Raw genomic sequence first — 22,684 nt, forward strand, 5'->3', positions numbered from 1 at the left:
CAGTACTGACAACACCTCCGGTTGGCTCCCTCCCTCTACTGTGCAGTGTCATCCTTGCATGTTGTACTGCTAGGGGGCGGGACTGGAGAGCGGAGCCGGGTGGAGCAGCTCTCCCAGAAAAGTACAGGCTCATAGCAGGAGCTTGCATCCGCCACTGCCAGCTCTGCTGGAGTTGGGCTTGCAGGAAGATGCCGAATGCCGAGAGTCAGATGAGACGATCCAATCTTGTCTGCGCCTCTGTAGCAATTGTTCCGCCCCCCGCTGACTCTCAGCCAATCAGCATTCAGATCTCAACTATAACTCACTCACCCCCCCCCCCCCCTCCACAGCCACCACATTTGACAAATTTGAAGAAGATGCGGGCAGCCAGGAGTGGGGCAGGCCTCTGAACTGTATTTTGCGCATTACCAGTAAGAACTAGTAGGTGAGTCAGGAAAACAAACTTGAAGTGCTGGCAAATGTGGGCCGAGAAGGGGGAGCAGTCTCTTTAGTCTGTTTGTTGGGCAGGCTGAGGCTCTCTCTGTTTTAGTAGTGCAGTTTCTCACTGTGGGGAGCACCACAGTCTGTCTGTTTCTCTGTGGCTGTGCGGGGCAATGTGGAGCGGTCTCTCTGTGGCGTGGTCTCTCTGTGTGAGGCAATGTGGAACGGTCTCTCTGTGGAGCAGTCTCTCTGTGCGGGACAATGTGGAACGGTCTCTATGTGGAGTAGTCTCTCTGTGTGGGGCATTGTGGAACGGGCTCTCTGTGCAGGGCAATGTGGAACGGTCTCTCTATGGAGCGATCTCTCTGTGAGGGGCAATGTGGAGGGTCTCTCTGTGCGGGGCAATGTGGAGCAGTCTCTCTGTGTGGTGCAATATGGAGCAGTCTCTCTGTGCAGGGGAATGTGGAGCGGCCTCTCTGTGTGGGGCAATGTGGAGCAGTCTCTCTGTACAGGGCAATGTGGAGCAGTCTCATTGTATAGCAGTTTGTCTGTGCGGGGCAATGTGGAGCAGTTTCTCTGTGCAGGGCAATGTGGAGCAGTTTCTCTCTGCGGGGCAACGTGGAGCAGTTTCTCTGTGCGGGGCAATGTGGAGCAGTTTCTCTGTGCAGGGCAACGTGGAGCAGTCTCTCTGTGCGGGGCAATGTGGACCAGTCTCTCTGTGCAGAGCAATGTGGAGCAGTCACTCTGCGGAGCAGTTTCTCTTTGCGGGGCAATCTCTCTGTGTGGGGCAACATGAAGCTCTCTCTCTCTTAGAAGGGCAATGTGGAGCAGTCTCTTTGTGGAGCAGTCTTTCTCTCTGAGAAGGGCAGTCTCTTTGTGGAGCAGTCTCTCTGTGTGGAGCAATGTGGAGCAGTCTCTCTGTGGAGCAGTCTCTCTGTGTGGGGCACCTTGAGCAGTCCCTCTCTCTCTCTCTCTGAGAAGGGCAATGGGGAGCAGTCTCTCTGTGCGGGGCATTGTGGAGCAGTCTCTCTCTCTGAAAAGGGCAATATGGAGGAGTCTCTCTCTCTCCCTCTGTGGGGACAGAAATTAAGGGGAAATCTCTCCAGTTTGACATAGGTGACAAAATACTGATGGGTTAGAATAATCTGCCTTTACTGAAAATGAGAAATATATTTTTTGCCCTAATATCTACCTTAAATCATTGCTAATTGCATACTGTACTTGTTTGTAGTTTAAATACTGAAGTTTCCCCTAAAACTAATTGTTTTAACTTTTTAAAATGCCAGTAAAAACTTGGCTGTGTCAGTAAATTTTAATCTTGTAGGTTAGCAACACTGCTGCTATGGAGCCGTTCCTGTCAGGATCATAGTAGTAAGTACATGATGTGTACTGTACATCTTGTCAATGAGAAAGACTTGGCCCGATTAAAAAAAGTGCAACCCACTATCAGCAGGTATAGTGGGCTGCACTATATTTACTTAGGGCAAGTTTCTCTCATCAAGTGCTGATCATTGGCTAAAGAGAACTGCCCCCTCCAGCCCACCCAATAGTAATGGAGCTGATGTGCAAAAACTGAGATTTAAGTAAAGCTGTTGCCCATGGAAACACACAAGGTGTGGGCGGCATTTGCATACGCAAAGCAGCCAATTAATTAGAATAGGCTGCTGTACCTATGCTTCCAGAACCTTTGTTTAAATGTGGCTGCACAGAAACAGCATGGTGCTTTTGTGTTTATGTGTGCAGGAAATCACACCATATTTTTTCAGTGCATAGGGGTGCCCTAAGGAGTGAATGGCACCCCCACATGTTTTCTTAAAGCAGCATGTTTTTTATGCGGGTGTGGGAACCTGTGCAATTTTTTTACGCACTGGCTCCCGCACCCACATCTTGCCAAATTTTTGGTGGGCGTGGTTTTTTAAGGGGGGGGGGCAGCGTTTCATTCTTGGACCCAGGCAGCACAATGTCTTGGGCCAGCCCTGGTTTTATCCATCCAGATTGAAAAGAGACAAGTGTTACTGCACTGCATAGCTCCAGACATGGGAGTAAGTCACACATGTGCAAGTCACAAGCAAGTCTAAAGTTTTAACCTTCAAGTCTCAAGCAAGTCCCAAGTTACTGTGGCGAAAAGCAAGCAAGTCAAGTCGAGTCACTGCTAGAAGTCAAGCAAGTCAAGTCAAGTCATTTATTTTGGTCAAGTCACAAATCAAGTCAAAATACCGATCTACCCCAATTTTCACCTTTAGATTTCAATATTTTTATTGATTTTAGGAAAAAAGAGAAACACTCATGGTATAAACAGGCAATAATCACTACGGGAAGGAGCATACAATTAGCAATATGTAACAAGGTCAACAGAGGAAAGCAGAAATATGGCAAACTGAACAAAAAAACCCCAAAGATAGTTGGTCAGTGGCTCTTGTCGTGGGCTGGAGCCAGACCGGGCCCCACCCCGCTCCCTCCAGCGCCCCCAAGGGAACACACTGCGCCTCGAGGGAGGAAGCGAACACCCTGTCTCCAACCCACTAGACCGTTTATATATATATATATATATATATATATATATATATATATATATATATATATATATATATATATATATATATATATATATATAGAAAAGCTGCTCATCCAAAATAGATGGCGCTAAATCACAGATCAGGTAAGTTCTATAGTAGCCACAACAGGTTGTAGCAAAAGGCAATAACAGCCCTAGGTATTGTAATCACATCAACCTAAGTCACAGTGTGGTAGAGAACGAAAGAGACACAAAAGAAGGAGAAACAAGGGAGAGGTTGAGATGTAGTAGAAGAAAAGAAAGAGCAAGAGATAGAAAGTTGGTGTCCAGGACCACAGAAGGAGGGCTCAGGTAGCCCACACAGGCCACCCAGTACCCCCATTAGGGGGGTGATCCCCTTTATCCGGAACCCGTCAGGTATCGCACCCAGGGGTCCCAAGTCTTTTCGAAGAGGCATAGTTTATCCTGGAGGATGACCACCATCCTCTCGTTGATCATAATCCAGATCAGCTTAGCCTAAAGCAACTCGAATGGCACCACTGGACAACTCCAGGAGCGGGCTATAACTATTTTGGCTTCGGTAAAAATGAATGTCCCAGGCGTTTCATATGTTTTGAGGTATTCTCGATTGGTTTACCGAGAAGCACCTGGAGGGGCGATTTGACCAGGTTAATGAGGGTGAGAGAGTATATAAAATTATAGACTCTTATCCAGAACCGTCTGACCTTAGGACAAGTCCACCATATGTGCAGGACCGTGCCCTGCTGTCCACACCCCCTAAAGCTTTGCGGGGAGGCCTCTCGGACTGCCACAGCCAATCTGACCGGGACCATGTACCACCTCAAGAACACTTTGTAGTTGGCCTCTATTAATGACGTGTTAACCAAAGATTTTGAGTTAAATTGTGCCAACGTATTCCATTCAGCTCTATCAAGTTCCTCCCCCAGGTCCCTCTCCCAACATATCATGTAAGGCAACTTGAGTTCATCATCGTGTGGGATAGTGACTGTATATCGAGGAGATATATCCTGTCTGTTTATCTATCGTGTTGCAGAGATGTTCCATTGGAGTGGAAGTAGTGATATCACAACGGTGTTTCACAGAGTCCACATAGTGCAATTTTCACCTTTAAATCAGTTAAAAGTCAGTGATCTGGAAAGGTTTTGTTTTATTTTCAACATTAACAAAACTGCTTAGTGCTTTTTTCTTGGCATATTAAAGAAACACTTTGAATGCCCAAACAGCTCATTTCGTCCGGTCATGTTTCAACACCACAGTAAAAACATGTTACGTATTTCCATTGTTAAACAGCCAGTGTCCTAAAAATTAGAACACACTGAGGTGTTTTAAGTGACTGTGGTGTCAGAAACATAACAGGCACATTCATTTTGCTTTAACACATCTTGAGAAAATGCAAATATTTAATAACTTAAAAAAGTAAAGTCATTTTGAGTCATATGTCTCAAGTCAAAGTCAAGTCTCAAGTCATGAATGCCAAGTCAAAGTCAAGTTGAGTCTTTTATTAATTTTAGTCAAGCAAGTCTCAAGTCCTCAAACTGGTGACTTAAGTCAAGTCATGTGACTCAAGTCCCCCACCTCTGCATAGCTCACTGTTTGTAATATTACTGTCACTCCCATTTGAGCACTCCTGTGCGGGAATCAGAGAGGCTGGAGGCCTCTCTAGTTAGAGGCTTATCTGATTTACTGAAACTTTCTGTTTGCATACTGCAATATACTTGGGTTATTCCCAAGTGTATGAGACCAAACCTCATTTCATTATAACCAGTGTTGGGGTAGTTACTCAAAAAATGTAACTAGTTACTTCTGCAAATTGTAATGAGATTACTTTACTAGTTACTGCATTTGAAAAGTAACTTCACTACTTATTACTGTACTTTCCTCTTTCTTAATTGAGCGTGTAGAAGAAGATACATGACACTCTTTTTGCATAGAGTTTATTGTATAAACACAGGCTTTGGGAAACATGAGAACAAAACCTGAAAAAACAGAATAAAACATAAAGTGCAACAAAAAGTCATAAACTTCATCCCTCTCTATTCTTTGAAATAACGATTGTATCGCACGTCTTGGGTAATGCAGGAAAGCGCGTTCCTATAGCCTAGTAAAGTAGTGTAGTTACTTCCTATAGCCTAGTAAAGTAGTGTAGTTACCAATATTAGTATTGTAACTAGTTACTTTACTTAGTTACCAAAAAAAGTAATGTAGTTACTGTAATCAGTTACTTTGTAACTAGTTACCCCCAACACTGATTATAACCTATCAAGTGACTAGTTTGTGTTGAAGTATATCTACCACTTCATTATTTAAAGCAACAGAAGTGGCGGCCCATCCATTAGGGGCGCAGGGGTGCCGCCCCCCTATCCATGCATTCGGCCCCCTAATCTACATGCAGGATGCCGGGTGCATGGATTCCAATGGGGGATTTTTTTTTTTTTTTTAAAAGCAAGTGATTAGAGCCAGAGGCTCTAATAGGCTTCAAAAAAGGGTGGACTCGGGGTGCAGAGCACTGAGCCCACCCTGTTGTGTGACAATAGTGAATTAATATTCGCTATTGTCACACGGATTCTCCTCCTGGCCAATCAGGAAGCAGGTCCTGAGACCCATTTCCTGATTGGCCGAAAGGAGAAGCCATTCTATTGGCGAAAGAGGAGGAGGGAGGAAACGCAGGGGAAGCCCGACCAACGAAGGGGGACACAGAGAAAACTGAGGGGGAAGCCGCCACTGCCTCCACATGTCAGTCCAGGGGATGCACAGGGTGAGTGAGCCGGCGACCAGGGGTGGGGGGGATTATGGTGTACCGTGTGGGCTGGAGCTGGTGTGATCCGTGGTCAGGTCCGTCTGCTGCCCCCGACCCATGGAGCACCAGCTGCCACTGAGCAACAGTGTACCTTTTTGGTCTGGGGAGTTCCTAGCTAGCATTAGCCTAGGGAACAGTAAACAGCTCAGGGTAGCAACAGGTTATGCTTCCGAGGGCTCTTTAGATAGGTAGAGGCCCAGTAGCATTGATAGCCTATAGTCAGGTTAGGGACCAAGAGATAGGCTAGATAGGCCTGTCTTGCCTTGCAGGTGGTGTGTTCCAGACTTCTTCACCTTGGGTGTATTCATCTGTACATGCATCTCCAGAAAGCCACCGCTCCACAGATGCTTCAGCGTTTGTCCTTTCAGCCCGGATGGTGTTACGCCCTACAAGTCAGCTCATCAGGGGCCCCTACAACTGATCTGTGCCACAGTGCCTAATTGGAGCTAAAGGTGTTAAAGGCTTTTGGTTATATATCCAAAAAAAAAATAGATACACTGTTCTTCTCAGACATAGGTTCATTCTTCCTGTTATTGTTTTGGTTGTATGTAATGCCATAACTTTATCTTATATAAAGTTGTACTAATCACATGCTGGTATGTCTGCATATCTTTACTCTTAGAAATCTATGCTCGGTGTATTAGTACTACTGCTGTCAGTTATTTTGGGTGAGTTACTACTTATTCTCCTAGAAAGGGATCACCTCTACATGCGCTGGAGCCCTGTTCTAGGTGGAGGCACTGACAATTACAGGCGATCCCCGGATTACAAACAAGATAGGGACTGTAGGTTTGTTCTTTTTTTTTTTTTTTGCTTTCAAATGTATTTATTGAAGATGAAAAAGAATAACAAACAGCCAATACTGATAACTCAAGACAGGGTAACAGATTGTTATCGTAACATAAACAATGCAAAACAACTTTGAGATACAAAGAAGAAAATGCACTTGCCATCGAAAAGCATTAGCCAAACATGTGGCACAATTAATTTGTAAAATACAAAGAGGTAATTTGTAATTTGTGGTGAGACCTCCCCAGGTCCTCCGGGGAGCCAAGAAAACCAATTGCGGGAGGCAGAAGAAAAAGATGTTAGGCTTGCGAGAGGAACCCCGGCCCCAAGCATCCATAAGGATTGCGACACATTTGGGGACCAGGCTGCTCGCCAAGCTGTGACAGGGTTTCGGCAGGAAAGGAGGCCCTGTGTATATAAGGAAGCATGCGAGTGGGTAATAGGCTCAACATGGAGGAGTAGGGGATGCCCCAACCTGCTAAAGGAGGCTAAGATAGAAGAAGAGGACAGAGAAAAGGGAGAAGAGGGAATGGCAGAGAAAAGGAGAGAAAGAAAGTAGGGTGGTGGGGAAAGAAAGAAGGGGAAGTCACCAGGGGTAGGCCAGGAGCAGCGTTTTAGGGAAGATTACAGTGGAACATGTAAATATTGCACCCAGGGGACCCAAATAGCCTCAAACTTTTCCACCCAGCCATGTAAGACTGATACTATCTTTTCCTGTGTCATTATCCAAGAAATCTTTCATTTTGCAGAAGTCAGAGAAACCTAAGACTGTTTCCAAGCTTTGGCCAGGGTGAGCTTTGCTCCCAGGAGCATGAGGAACAATAGAGCTGACAGGTGTTTGGGATATGTGTGCGGAAACTCATGTAAGAAGGTGACTTGAGGCGTCTGAGGAATCTAGAGGCTCTTGACTAGCTGAAGCAAGTGGAAAAATTTGTTCCAAAATGATCGGATTCTGGGGCATAACCACCAGGTGTGAATGAAAGAACCCTGGTGTTCACACCCCCTGAAACTCAACGGGGAGGTGTTAACCTCCCTGGCGGTATGATTGTTTCCAATTTTAGATGCTGAAAGCGGTACCATTATTTTGCATGTAATTCTTAAGAACAATCAGCCCAAACCAACTATTTACATATGATTTATTTTTTACTGTGCACTCTTCTTTATAACATCTGGGGTATGATAAAGTTTGAAACACAAAATCATAAATTATAATATAATAAATAGCTATAAATAAGTTAAAGTATGTATATATATATATATATATATATATATATATATATATATATATATATATATATTGTAACAGGAAGTCAGCTAAATCTGGGAATGTAGTCACAGGAAGGAGATACATTTCTACCTGATTTAGAAAGTCCATTAATTAATTTAGGGTGTTGGCTACAGAGCTAGCCAGCAGGAAGTTGAAAGGCCTTCACCTGTTCAGAATGAGGGAGTTAAGGCTCTATAATTTGTTCAGAGAAATTCCTATTGTTTGCTGCCTCCAGAAGCTGTGTCCTGAAGCCATGTGGGCTGGGAGCAGGAGGACAGTCAGCGTGTGCCTCCCGACAGGATGTGTGGGCCTGGGAGAAGACCCCCCGGAGTGATGTGTGCCCGGGACGGTAACCAAGGGTGAATACGTCTCAAAGGTGAGAAGACGAACTGTTGATGTGAAAGAAACAAAGGACTGTGTTGCCCTGTGAAGCTATTATAAAAGGACTATTGAGTGTCCGCATATGGACAAGGAAGTCTGCCCGACGGTAGGTTGGAGACAGACACTTAGGCAGGTTCCAGTTGTGAGAAGGTAGCCGCCCACAGAGGCAAGGATTTATTTTCTGTTTTATTTTATTTTGGATGTTTTGCTGCATACAGCCTGGTGAAGAAAACACCATTTAATAAACCACACTGTTTGTTTGCAAGCACTTGTCGGCTACCTCTCTGGGAAAACGCACCCCCCAAGGGGTCATCCACACCCGCCACCGAGCTAATCCCTCACATATGGTGGAGGTATGCAGTGGGCATAAGCAGAGATCCCTGCAAGGAAGTGCATATGTTTGATGAACTTTATCTGGTGCATGAGATTGCACAATCTATGTGTGCAGGAGAGAAGATCCTGACAGAAAAAAAAAGTGTTTTAAAGAGACAGCGGTCTCAAAATTATTTGATGAACTTTGTTGTGTCTGGTGCAAGTGACTGCACAAACTGTGTGTGCAGGAAAAGAGATCTTGCAAGAGAGAGAAAAACTACATGTGTTAAAGAGACAGTGGTCTGAAAATTTTTTGCTGGACTGTGAAAAATTTGTTTGTGGAGTTATTGAAGATGGGGCGTTCAAAACGCCTGAAGAATGCAAAGATAGATGAAATGAGAGACCGGATTCTATGGATGGAGGGGATGTTACCGTCTGAACCAGCCCCATCCATGCCTAAAGAGAGTATACTAAAGAGGAAGGTTGTTGTCCCTAGCAACACTGATGAAACTGCTATGGAGACGCAGTGTGCTCAGATGAAAAGTAAACTCAAAATGGAGGCCATCGGTTTGGAGGAAACCGAGTATGTGTGCAGGGCTGAGTTGGATGCCTTGCAACGGAAAATGGAAGAAAAGGAACAAGCCTTGGAATTGCTTAAAATGGAGCATAGAAACTTGCAGGAAATGAGTGAACTACTCAAGTCTCATGTGTCACAGTGGGAAGAATCCACTGCTCTTCTTTTGGTCGAGTTGCAAAAAAGCAGAGAGACTATAATGGAGAAAGATACCATCCTCATGGAAAAGGAAAGTGAAATTCAGACTTTGCAGAAGCAAAGTATGGCTGATATGTTGGAGTTGCGTAATCAGCTGGAAAAAAGTCTTCAGTCTTTGGGAGCTACAAAAATAGACCTGCAGGAGTCGCAGGAACAGAATGTTGCTCTGGAAGCGACATTGTCTCTCAGCGACAAAGAGAAAAGTGAAAGAGAGGCTAAATTACTGAGTACTGTGTATGAGCTCACTACTTTAAGCAATGTGGTAGATGAATGGCGTGCGGACTGTGAAAGTTGGAAAGGGGAAGCCCAACGTGTCCAGCAGCAGTTAAAGGAGAAAGAAGCCTGTGTGGCAGAATTACAGTCTCATTCCCAGAAACTAGCCAATGAGGTGAAGGCTCTTATGCAGGGAAAAGGAGATTGTGAACATAAGAGGGAAAAAGTAGAGGCACAGCTTCTGGAATCGCAAGTCAAGGTGTCAGAAGGTGACCGATTGTGTGCTAAGCTGTCAGAGAAGGCAAACCGACTGCAGGTTGAGTTGGACAATGTTACAAATCAGCTTTCTCAAGCAGACAGCAAATCTAGAGAAATTGCGGAAGATTTTTCTATCTTGGAATCGCAGCTGCAAGACACGCAGGAACTCTTACAGGAAGAGAGGTGTCAAAGGCTGAGTTTTAGCACAAAGCTCAAACAAATGGAAGATGAGAAAAATGGCTTCCTGGAACAATTAAAAGAGGAGGCGGAAGCAAAGAAAAACCTATCAGAGCAAGTCGCAACATTGCAAGCTCAGATAGCGGATATGAAAAAACGCATGGAAGAAAGCGTTGGTTCATTACAGTGTGTTGAAGATGTGAAAAAGAAGTTTGATCAGATGCTTGGTGAAGAGAAGACTGTGTCTGCAAAATATGCAGAAGAACGCGCACGTGCAGAAACGGAGGTGCGTGATAACGAGAGCAAAGCCCTGTTCTTGGCTCGCTCTTTGGAGGAAGCTCTAGAGTGTAAGGCTGAACTAGAAAGTGTTAAACAGCTGCGTACAGAAATGGAAGAATTGGTCAGCTCCAAGGATGATGTTGTGAAAAGCGTTCAGGAGCTAGAAAAGTCTAAGCGAGCCTTAGAACAGCAAGTAGAAGAGATGAAGATTCCGTTGCAGGAACTGGAAGAGGAATTCCAGGCAACAGAGGATCTGTCCCAAAGAGGGGATAGTGGGCCTGATGCAGTTTTTAAAAGGATCAGTGTTTTGGGGTCTGTCCTGAGTGAGCCTCAGAAATGTGACGACATGTGGCTTGAATCACCCCTTTGGAATAAACCGTTCCTTCAAAAACTTCAAGCATTGGAAAATGTATCATTAGAACTTCAGCAAACAAAGGAGCTGAGTAAGAAATGTGGTGATTTCTCAGTTCAGGCTGAAAACCTAGTGGAGAAAACTAAGGCTGTTGGTGAAAACGTGAAGCAAATGAATAAGTGCCTTTCAGGGAGTGTTTCCAAAATGGAACTGGTGAAAGACGGGTGGCAGAAGTTTGATCGTGATCTTGAGATGCATTCCATGTGGAATTCAGATAGAGAAAAAGAACTAGGTGACCTTGAGCGGTCAAATAGTTCAGCAGAAAGTGCATTGAAGAAACCTGTAAAAGAATGTGTTGCAGTTCCATGCTTCTTCACTGATGCAGAGAGGAGGTCTATAATGGATACCACCCAGATCGCTGGGTTCAACTGTGTTGTTGCCTTTGACCCCTATGTTGGTGGAAGGAAAGTTGATGAGGTTCTGGTTGGCTACTTCTGTGAAGAGTTTGGCAAGAAATATAAACTGAATATCAAATCAAATAGTAGGCCTTTACTGCGACTCGCTCAGGAGGGCGAAAAGTTTAAGAAGTTGATGAGTGCAAATGCTTCAGATCTGCCTATGAATATGAAATGTTTGGTGAATGATATTGATATCTCTGGGAAAAGGAACAGGGGTCACTTTGAAGAAATGTGTGACAGCCTGTTGTCTCAATTGGAAAATCCTCTGCACAGCATCTTAGAGCAAGCAAAGCTCAAGAAGGAAGATCATTCCCTTTTACAACAAAAAGTCAATGATTGTGTACAGCTGTATGGAGAGGCAACTCAAGTCACAGAGGGATGTCAAGAGTCCCTACTTGGAACAAAGCTTAGTGAAGCAAAGGTTCTCAAAGTTTTGTGGAAAACATTTATGGATTGCAGAGAGAGGCGTCTTAAGAATGTTGAAGACATTAAGACTAGCCCAATTGAGTTGCCTATGGATCACGGTCCTCCATGGTGGATTGGACAGACGGTTATGAGGGACAAGCTGTCTGACATTTATGAGAAAGCTGTCAATGAAGATGACAGAAACGAGAAGGAGCGAAATGATGCCAAAAATGCAGTTGAAGAATGTGTATACGAGATGAGAGACAAACTGTGTGGCATTTATGAGAAATCCGTCAATGAAGATGACAAAACAGTTTCATCCGGAAGCTTGAGGATAATAGGAGGCTTATCAGTGAGTCAGCAGTGCTTGACACATGCGTGCCTGGAAATCTGTGTCCCAACCCTAGGGTTGAAACAAGAGGGGGGGGTATGTAACAGGAAGTCAGCTAAATCTGGGAATGTAGTCACAGGAAGGAGATACATTTCTACCTGATTTAGAAAGTCCATTAATTAATTTAGGGTGTTGGCTACAGAGCTAGCCAGCAGGAAGTTGAAAGGCCTTCACCTGTTCAGAATGAGGGAGTTAAGGCTCTATAATTTGTTCAGAGAAATTCCTATTGTTTGCTGCCTCCAGAAGCTGTGTCCTGAAGCCATGTGGGCTGGGAGCAGGAGGACAGTCAGCGTGTGCCTCCCGACAGGATGTGTGGGCCTGGGAGAAGACCCCCCGGAGTGATGTGTGCCCGGGACGGTAACCAAGGGTGAATACGTCTCAAAGGTGAGAAGACGAACTGTTGATGTGAAAGAAACAAAGGACTGTGTTGCCCTGTGAAGCTATTATAAAAGGACTATTGAGTGTCCGCATATGGACAAGGAAGTCTGCCCGACGGTAGGTTGGAGACAGACACTTAGGCAGGTTCCAGTTGTGAGAAGGTAGCCGCCCACAGAGGCAAGGATTTATTTTCTGTTTTATTTTATTTTGGATGTTTTGCTGCATACAGCCTGGTGAAGAAAACACCATTTAATAAACCACACTGTTTGTTTGCAAGCACTTGTCGGCTACCTCTCTGGGAAAACGCACCCCCCAAGGGGTCATCCACACCCGCCACCGAGCTAATCCCTCACAATATATATAACAGTGGTGATTGAAAGTTTGGGCACCCCAGGTAAAAATTTGTATTAATGTGCATAAAGAAGCCAAGGAAAGATGGAAAAATCTCCAAAAGGCATCAAATTACAGATCAGACATTCTTATAATATGTCAACAAAAGTTAGATTTTATTTCCATCATTTACACTTCTAAAATTACAGAAAACAAAAAAATGGTGTCCGCAAAAGTTTATATATATATATATTTATATACACTCACACATGTGTATATATATATATATAATATGTGTATATATATATATATATATAAAATATGTATATATATATAATATATGTATACGTATATACGTAGTGGCGGGCTTGAGCACGATATGGCCATATGGTGGGACCAAATCCCCATTTTTATTTATGGATTGTCTCCATATTTGATAGTCATTTCTTTTGCATGTGTGCACTATTCTTTTTTAATATACATGTCGCTTGGTTCATAGCTGCACTGGCTTTAGATATACATGTTCAGGGTGTGTTCCCCCAATTTTTTGCTTGTATATATATATATATATATATATATATATATATATATATATATATATACACAGTATATACGTGTATATATAAATATACGTGTATATATAGATACATATATACGATATATATATATATAAAAAGTACAGTAAAACTGCAGGAAAGGGCACTGGGGGGCAAACTAATGTGAATTTATTTTATTTTTTAATGTATCAGTGTGTTTGTGTGTTCTACTATTTGAATTTGCTGCCGGTTCCTCCCCCCCGTGAGCGTCACGTCATAGGAGACGGAAGCCGAGGCTCACAGCATCGGGCGGAAGATCCGGCCACCGTATGCTGCAGGGACACATCGCGGGATCCCGGGGACAAGGTAAGTAACCTCTCTTACAGGATCCAGCGAACCACACTCGGGAATACCTCTAAGGAGGTTAAGGAACATAAGCACCTGACGGGTCGGTACCAAGTACCACCGGGTCAGTATTTTAATGTTCGTTTCAATAAGAGTTGTGTTTATTATGCCCTTGAATGATCTGTGAAAAATGCAGTGCCAATCATCCAATGAGTAATCCGACTGTAAATCATTCTCCCATTTGAGAGCATTTTCTGAGGGTACCATCAGAGCATTATAGATGGTCGATATACCCCCCCTCAGTTCCTCGGACTCAGAACACCACCGTTCGTATAGGGTCAAAGTTGGAAGTACACGTTTGTCTGACCACATTGTATGCAGGAAGTGGGAATTTGAAAAAAACGGAACTTTTCCGAAGCCAGCATCTTAAGTTTGTTAATGCAATGGGAGAGGGAGAGGGGGCCGGAGGGTGAGAGGAAGTGCCCTATTGGATATAGACCTTTGTTCGTCCACCATTGAAATGCTTTGACATCATGCCCGGGTAAGAATAGGGGGTGATGAAACAGGTGATTCAACGGCTTCATAGGCGGGACCAGTGTGGGGAGTTGATAGAGCTGCCTACACAATTTGATCGAGTGCGAAAGGGTGGGCGCTAAGATTGTGGGTTGAAGCTTAGGAGGGCATCAAGCAACATAATCCAGTGTATAGTGGGGGATCCCCTGCCTCTCAATTTGAATCCAGTCAGGTTTAGGTCTGCGAGTGTAAATCATAGAAAACTGAGCCAGTTGAGCCGCCTGGTAATATTTCCATAAATTGGGTAAGGCCAGTCCGCCGTGCGTTCTCTGTCTAAATAAGACTGACCGCGAGCAACGGTAACCCTTTTTGCCCCAAACAAATTTGACTATACTGGATTGTAAATTAATTACCGTATTTATCGGCGTATAACACACACTTTTTCCTCCTAAAAATGGAGGAAAAAGAGGCAGTGCGTGTTATACGCCGATATAAAAAAAAAAAAAAACTAGGAAGCATCGCCGAGAGCAGAAGGGGTGGGCCGGGCCGAGGAGAAGGAAGGACGAGCTGTCATAAGAGCAGAAGGGGGCGGGCCGAGCCGAGGAGAAGGGAGAACGAGCGAGCGCAGTCATCGGATTATTTATTTATAACATTTTATAACAGAAACAAAGAAAAACATGTTTTTTTTTTTTTTAAATCAGTTTTGGTTATTTTAGTTTATTTACCAAAACATAAAAAAATCCAGATTAAAGATCACCGAAAAAATACCACCGAAAAAAAGCTCTATCTGTCTCATACATGCTTAAAACTTCATTTGAGTGCAGCATTGAATGACTGAGTAATTGTCATTCAAAGTGTGACAAGACTGAAATATGAAAATTGGCTTGGGCAGGAAGGGCGTGAAAGTGTCCGATATGAGGTGGTTGGAAATTAAAATTTTAACCAATTTAACTGGTTAACGACTGCCCACCGCAGTTATACTATGGAAGGCAGCCACTCCTGCGTGAACCAACATAGGTATATAGCAGCTACGTGGCGAGCGCGCGCCGGTGGCGACGCCCTCCCACCCCCGCTTATCAGCGAGGACTATGATGCGTGGGGCAGGCGGCTCCGATTGCCACCTGACACCGCGATCGTTCCCCACTGAGAGAGAAGAACGGTCAGCTGTTGTAAACACAGCTGACCGTTCTTCTCACTGGAATGATCACAGAGCGCCTTTGATCCTGCTATATAGGAACACAGGTCTCTGTGATCATTTCACAAGCCACGCCCCCACACAGTTATAAACACGCCCCTAGGTACACATTTAACCTCTTGATCACCCACAGTGTTAACCCCTTCCCTGCCAATGTCATTATTACAGTAACAATAATATTTTTAGCACTGATTACTGTAGTAATGTCACTGGTCCCCCCAAAAGTGTCAAAAATGTCAGTTAGGGGTCAGATCTGTCCTCCGCAATGTCGCAGTCCCACAACAAAAAATTGCAGATCGCCGCCATTACTAGTACAAAAAAAAAAACAATATAAATGACATAAATCTTTCCCCTTGTTTGTAGACGAGATAACTTTTGCGCAAACCAATCAATATACACCTATTGGGATTTTGTTTTACCATGAATATGTAGCAGAATACAAATTGGACTAAAATGATAAAAAATTTTGATTTTAATTTTTTTTTTTTGGGAATGTTTTATAGCAGAAAGTAAAAAAAAAATCCTTCCTGTCCAGACTTGGTTAAAGACCCCCGTCAACTGGCTATATTTAACGATAACATTATTTACTATTGCATTAGCCTACAAAACAAATAAGACACATACAAATAGCCCCCTAAAGGATATGTATAGTCCAAACCATTGTTTTAATTTCGAATAGAGTAGGGAATTGTTAAAACTCCTGCCAGGTTATTTTTTTGCTGTCTGTGTACCAGACTAAGATATAGAGGACAAAACCAGAACAATTCCCAGCTCAACTCACCAATTTACTTACCAATCGAATTAACCTGTCTAACAGTATGCGTTAAAAACAGGGGTTTAGTTAGCACAAACACAAATGCATGCGTAAGTTGCAGGGCCACTTCACGGCACCCTGTATTACCTGCAGTCCTAACTACTATAACTCTATGAGATTCTACTGGGTTAAGCTGGGAAGTTTTCTAGTTTTGTCTTGCATGCGTTTGCCTTCCATGTGCTCCTTGCTGTGAAGGCCATTTATAGGTGGGGGCAGGAGCCATTTTGTTTGTTAAGATATAGAGAAGTAGGATATAAAGAAATTGCAGTGCCTGCTGAATGCTGCTGCACTATCCCCTCTAGTCAGCAGAGGGAGAACTATAGCGATAAAAGCTTATGAATTCCTATGCAGAACACTGAGGATGTTGGGAATTAAAGTCCAGGACAGCAGCTATAGAATAGGACTCATGGACTCTTACCACTGCATTTCCCAAGAGCACCCTGAGGCAGAGGGGGAGTGGTGCAAAAGCCTTTAGCAGAATACTGTACAGACTGCTTCCTCTTGGCACCGAGGGAACTGATGTGAGCACGTTTGCTGCATATTGACCAGACTGATGAGTGGCCAGACCAGTGGAGACACCTGAGGCAGCACAGACCACAGTGACTGCATCCACGCTGTTGCCACAGGAAAACCAGAGCATCCTCTTACCTTCTCCTTCTCTCTGCTGAATTTCTGGAGGACTGAGTGAAGAGACTGAGGTGACCCCTTCTTCCTTTAACCGCTGCACCACAGGGACTGGTGAGAGGACATTGTTTACACTGCTAGCAGGGACTGAGTTACCGGAGGTAGGACATTAAGTACACTGAACCTGTGCAACACCTATTCTGCACCTTTACAGCTTCTTTAGCATACCTATACTGCATGCTGGTTTACTAAAACTGTAGATTGATGCACCAATGCTTCTTAAAAGGCTCCAACCATAGCCGGCAGAAGGACAACATAAAGGACTGCCCCCTTATGTAAAACCATTCTGACAGTCCCCTTTGTTCATTTCTCCCATTTTCTTAATTTCTTTAGATAGTGTACATCCAGCCGGCCTAGGCTTAGAATGGTTTCCATCAATGTACTTTGCAGGATAGTTACTGTGCTTGGTAAATCAAGCTTTACCACTGCTCACTGCTGGACCTTAGGTGACCTTGCAACTGTCCCATCCTATGCCTAGTCCTTATTACTAAGCAGCTTGTATGCTGAATTTTGTTGTTACCTTTGTTAAACCATTTCTATGCTGAGATCTTACAAACCATCAGGTGATAATAGATTAGGTTTGTCTTTACTAACTGGTTCAGTGCATGCTTTCTTTGACAGAGTACTACTACTGGGTCCCAAGTATTCATTTGAGTGATGTTCTTTGATATTGCATACTTTGTGCACTCACCCTAGTGTATCAGAGGGGCTGAAGTTTTACAAGGGGACAATATTTACATACAGAAAGGGAAGATTGCCCTGGGACTTTAGATGAGGCGAACACAGGTAGCCACTCAATGAAGTAAATGTAATCTCAATTTAATGATTAGTATCAAAAAAATTACATCATGTAACATGGTACATAAAACGTTAACCAAGCCAAACAAAGTATAGGCACAAATATAGTACATGCTTGAAGTTAGTAATTGTATTGTTGCATGGTTGTGAACAGGCATCTTAATAGCTTTGACGCGTTTCCCAAGCAAACTGCTCGCTTCATCAGAAATGGATGCACACATGCATGTCTGTGAAAAAACATATGCAGAAATAGTATTGTAACAACAATCCAAAAATTAGTTATTGATGATGTTTGCAGGGTACAAAACCCATGAAGGATCTCAAGTCAGGGACCCATACTTACCAGTTGGCCGGGCCTGGACAGCGAAGAGACACTGAACTCCAGTGGCGGCATGAACGCCTGAACCGGGAGCTGATGGAAAGGGACCCAACACCACCCAGCCGGGAGAGGATGAGGGACAGGGAAATGGTGTAGGTGTGTAGAGTGAGGTGCCAGATGTCCATGATCACTGACTAAAATAAATATATGTAGGTTATAGCAATGTAAGAATAAACTGCCTCATAAATATAAATATGTATTGAATGTACAGCAACAAGGACGTAAATACGTGTTCCTTCCTTTTGTTTGCACCACACAATATCTATGTCTTCCAATGGGTATTTTTTGTTTTTACCATTATATATATATATATTTTTTTTTTTTCTTCACTTTGCTTTACACACTGCTCATACCTAGCATTCTGTTTCACTTTTGGGCGCATTTCCTCCCCAGATCCCTACATCAGCCCTGGTATTTACGTCCTTGTTGCTGTACTCACTTTTGTTGCCAGCGGTTTTGACATTAATGGCTGCGTGTTGAGTTATTTTGAGGGGACAGCAAATTTACACTGTTATACAAGCTGTACACTCACTACTTTACATTGTAGCAAAGTGTCATTTCTTCAGTGTTGTCACATGAAAAGATATAATAAAATATTTACAGAAATGTGAGGGGTGTACTCACTTTTGTCAGATACTGTATAATGTTTGGGGGTTCTAAGTGATTTTCTAGCAAAAAATATGATTTTTACATGTAGGAGAGAAGTGTCAGAATTAGGCCAGTATGGAAGAAGTTAAACCTTTCAGGGGCCTGATTTTTACAATGGTGCTGGGTTGAAGATGTTCAACGGCTGCAGGTATCCAACCCCTCCAGGTATGTTGCATATCTAGTTCCCGCTGTGCATGGTTCTTCTCGCTGGCTTTTACACCACTACAAGACACTAATTAACATTACCCATTTTCATACTGCGATTTTTTGACCTTATCAATTATTTTCTATTGACGGCTCTGGAGACCTATCGTGCTGCATTATCTACATTCACGCTCACCACGTTTCCTGTGCTGCCAGTGAGGATTTTATCCTTTTTTTCATATTGTGGCCTTCACCCCTTACACCCCACGTTGTATACTAATATAATCACAGCTATAGCAGAGTGCCATGCTGCCAGCTGGTTGGTAAATTTGGTTAAATTCAAGCAGGCAACTGACCCTGTTTTTATTAGTCTACCCATAAATTAAAGAAATGATTTAATATATAATGTATACCTCTACATTTTATCCATAGTTTGCAGGTGCTACATTTTAACTTCTTTCCTAAATTATCAGAGGCAAGGTAACACCACTGTGTATACTTTTGTTGTGTCTAAAGTTTATTTTCCCAGAGTTACACATGTGACAGGCTGTATGAAAGATAAATAATGGTTTCTCGTAGTGTTAGTATTACATATAAACACTAGAGGGTGCTCTAAAATTGGAGCCATTCTTACTTCTATTCCCAAGCTTTTCTTTCAGTTTCTTTTTTTTTTATTTACTTTGTTTTGTCTTCTATTTCATTTAAATTTACTGAACATATTTAAATTCAAAACACCTATTATTTTTATGCTGAAAACATTCATATTTAAAACTATTTATTATGAAACAAAAAACAAAAAAAAGGGATCTCAAACAAATAATAATTATATTTCTTAGCAATTGTAATTGTTCAGTTATCTTTGTATACACTTGTATCAGGATTATTTATCATGTATAACATTTTATATTTTATATGAAGTTGAAATAATTTTATAGGAAATTATTAAAATATAAATCCTAAATCATATTTTACACACACACACACACACATATATATATATATATATATATATATATACACACATATACATATATATATATATATATATATACACATATACATATATATATATATGTGTGTGTGTCTGTTTATGTGTGTGTATATATATATATATATATATATATATATATATATATGTATATATATATATATATATATATATATATATATATATATATATATATATATTATATGATATATATATATGTATATATGTATATATATATATACATGTGTGTGTGTATATATATATATATATATATATATATATATATATAAAATTTTATAGTGTTACTATATCATATTATTAAATATATAATACAAATATATAAGAACCTGAAATAAATAAAATAAAATAAATATTATTAAATATATAAATAATTGCATTATTTTCTATTATTTTTTTCATCCATTGTTATTATTATATTATATGATATTCCAAGAGAGATTATATAGATATACATATATATATATATATATATATATAGACATATATTTATACACATGTACACACACACACACACACACATATATATATGTATATATATATATATATATATATATATATATATATATATATATATATATTAATTACTTGTCTGGCCAGTTCTACATGAACATAGATGTCATTTGTGGAATGCATTTGTATACACACACACACATATATATATATATATATACGTATATATATATATGTATATAGATAGATAGATAGATAGATAGATAGATAGATAGATAGATAGATAGATAGATAGATAGATAGATAGATAGATAGATAGATAGATAGATAGATAGATAGATAGATAGATAGATAGATAGATAGATAGATATAGATTTATACACATGTACACACACACACACATATATATATATATATATATATATATATATATATATATATATAGTAATTACTTGTCTGGCCAGTTCTACATGAACATAGATGTCATTTGTCGAATGCAGATCCTTAAATTTAAGAGATTTCACTGTAGATCATTGTAGATCTGAAATAGGAAAGTTTCAGGGCCAGTGAAAAAATGTTTACTGAATAACAACTCCTATTATATGTTTTTAAAACATATATACGCAACATTTAAAATCTATAATGTATCTGTATACAATATTATATTTAGTAGTTATTAGCTTTAAAATAACTGTTTCTTATATTGCACAACCTTAATGGTCAAGCTTCAACCTGTAAATCAACTTTATTGGGAAAACATTACTGCTCTTGCACCATATGTTTCCAAATTTCCCTTCCACATTAGGAATAATAAAAAAAAAATACAAGCAGGCAAATGTATTTAAATAGTCTTCTTAATATGTATTATCCAAAAAAAATATTTTGTGAGTTATTATTTTATTATAATTATAAACAAAAAATGCATACTCGTATTCACAAATTCATAAATGTGCTGAAGAAAGTGTTATAAAAGTGTACAGGATCTCTGTTTTCACCATGGCTGTAGCTCTAATTATGACAACTGAACATCTTAGAGGACTAATAGCATGCATTGTACCTTTTAGAAAATCTGGACCATAACACATTAAAGTTGCCATAGTAAGCATATTTAAAATATAAATTTCAAGGTTTGACCTAAAATAATAAAACAAACATTCTGTAACATCGTAAGCAAAATCCCAAGATTATAATTGGGCTATATTTACATGACCAGAAAAAAAAATGCATTTACAAGCGTTATTTTTTTGTAGGAATCTGAACACAGCTGCATTGTTTTCAATAGAGACCTTAATACAGGTGTGTGAATACATGCTGCATTCAGATCTGTAACACAATATCCAAAAAATCCACACCTGAGAACATGCATATACATGTATACCAAATGCAGATATTATTATTATTATTATTATACAGGATTTATATAGCGCCGACAGTTTGTGCAGCGCTTTACAGTATGAGGGAAGACAATACAGTTACAATACAGTAATAAATAAAAAAAGGACAAATTAAAATAACGGATCTAAAAGCAAGTAATTACGCAGGAAATTTTGTGCTAGAAAAAACATGCATAATAAGATCAGTCAAATTTGTAATCCTTGTAAGTGTAGCCTTTTTGAAGTATCTGTAACAAACCAGTATTTAAAAAAAATATTGGAATGTAAAATGAACAGAAAATTCTGTAGTGTGTATTTTTCATTTTTCTTTTTTTTTTTCTTTCTCTCGCTATCTTCAGGATTCATGTCATAAACGCGGTCTGTACACAAACATAATGATGGTTTCTTCTGTAGACACACATTTTCTTTCCACATTTTTTTACTCTATATTTGTGGTAAGAGCTGAATCTGTCAAACTGTTTGCTTTGATAGTTCAATGGGCATTTGACATTTTACTTATGGTTGTGCACATCAAGACATTAAGAGAGAGTTCAGTAAGCTCTTTTCACAATAAGTATCTTCCAATGGGGGGTGTGGAAATGCTCCTTTCCCTTTCTGTTGATAACAGTCCCTGTAAATTAAGTTGTGCTATTGTACACGGTGTCCTTCGCCTTGTCTTTCTTGTTGGCCCAAGCTGTACGTTAACCCCTTCAGTCCAGGATGTCCTCATTGATGCATTTAATAGGCTTATAGGCTTGGGTTTTACTCTTATAAATGACAGCATTCTCTTGCAAAGATTTTCTTCTACTTCAGAAATTGTTGTTGTATCTTCTTTATAAGCCATGGAAGGGTTATGAAAATCATTATTTTTCTTTTTTCTTAAGATGTGTTGTTTGAAGTATCTTTGGGAGATAATGGACTATATATATATATATATATATATATATATATATATATATATATATATATATATATATATATATATATATGGAGAGTTTTAGAGATGAATTGTTATTAGATAAACAACCTTGGTCAATGAAATGCTGCAGTTTTAGGGTCTTTAGGTCGGGTACCATTATGGTTTTCTCACTGTTTGCTGTTTGCAGTAAGCAGCTTTTATTACCCTGTACTAACCAAATATGCCTATTCTTGTTTGGAGTTTTTAACTGGCTCACCTTACCATTCTTTAACCACTTGACTTCCGGAAGATTTACCCCCTTTTATTTTTTTATTATTTTATTTATTTATTCAAAGAAAGACTGGGATATCAAATCCAATAAC

This window comes from Pelophylax lessonae (assembly GCF_965119305.1).
Source record: "Pelophylax lessonae genome assembly, chromosome: 8".
Lineage (NCBI taxonomy): Eukaryota > Metazoa > Chordata > Amphibia > Anura > Ranidae > Pelophylax > Pelophylax lessonae.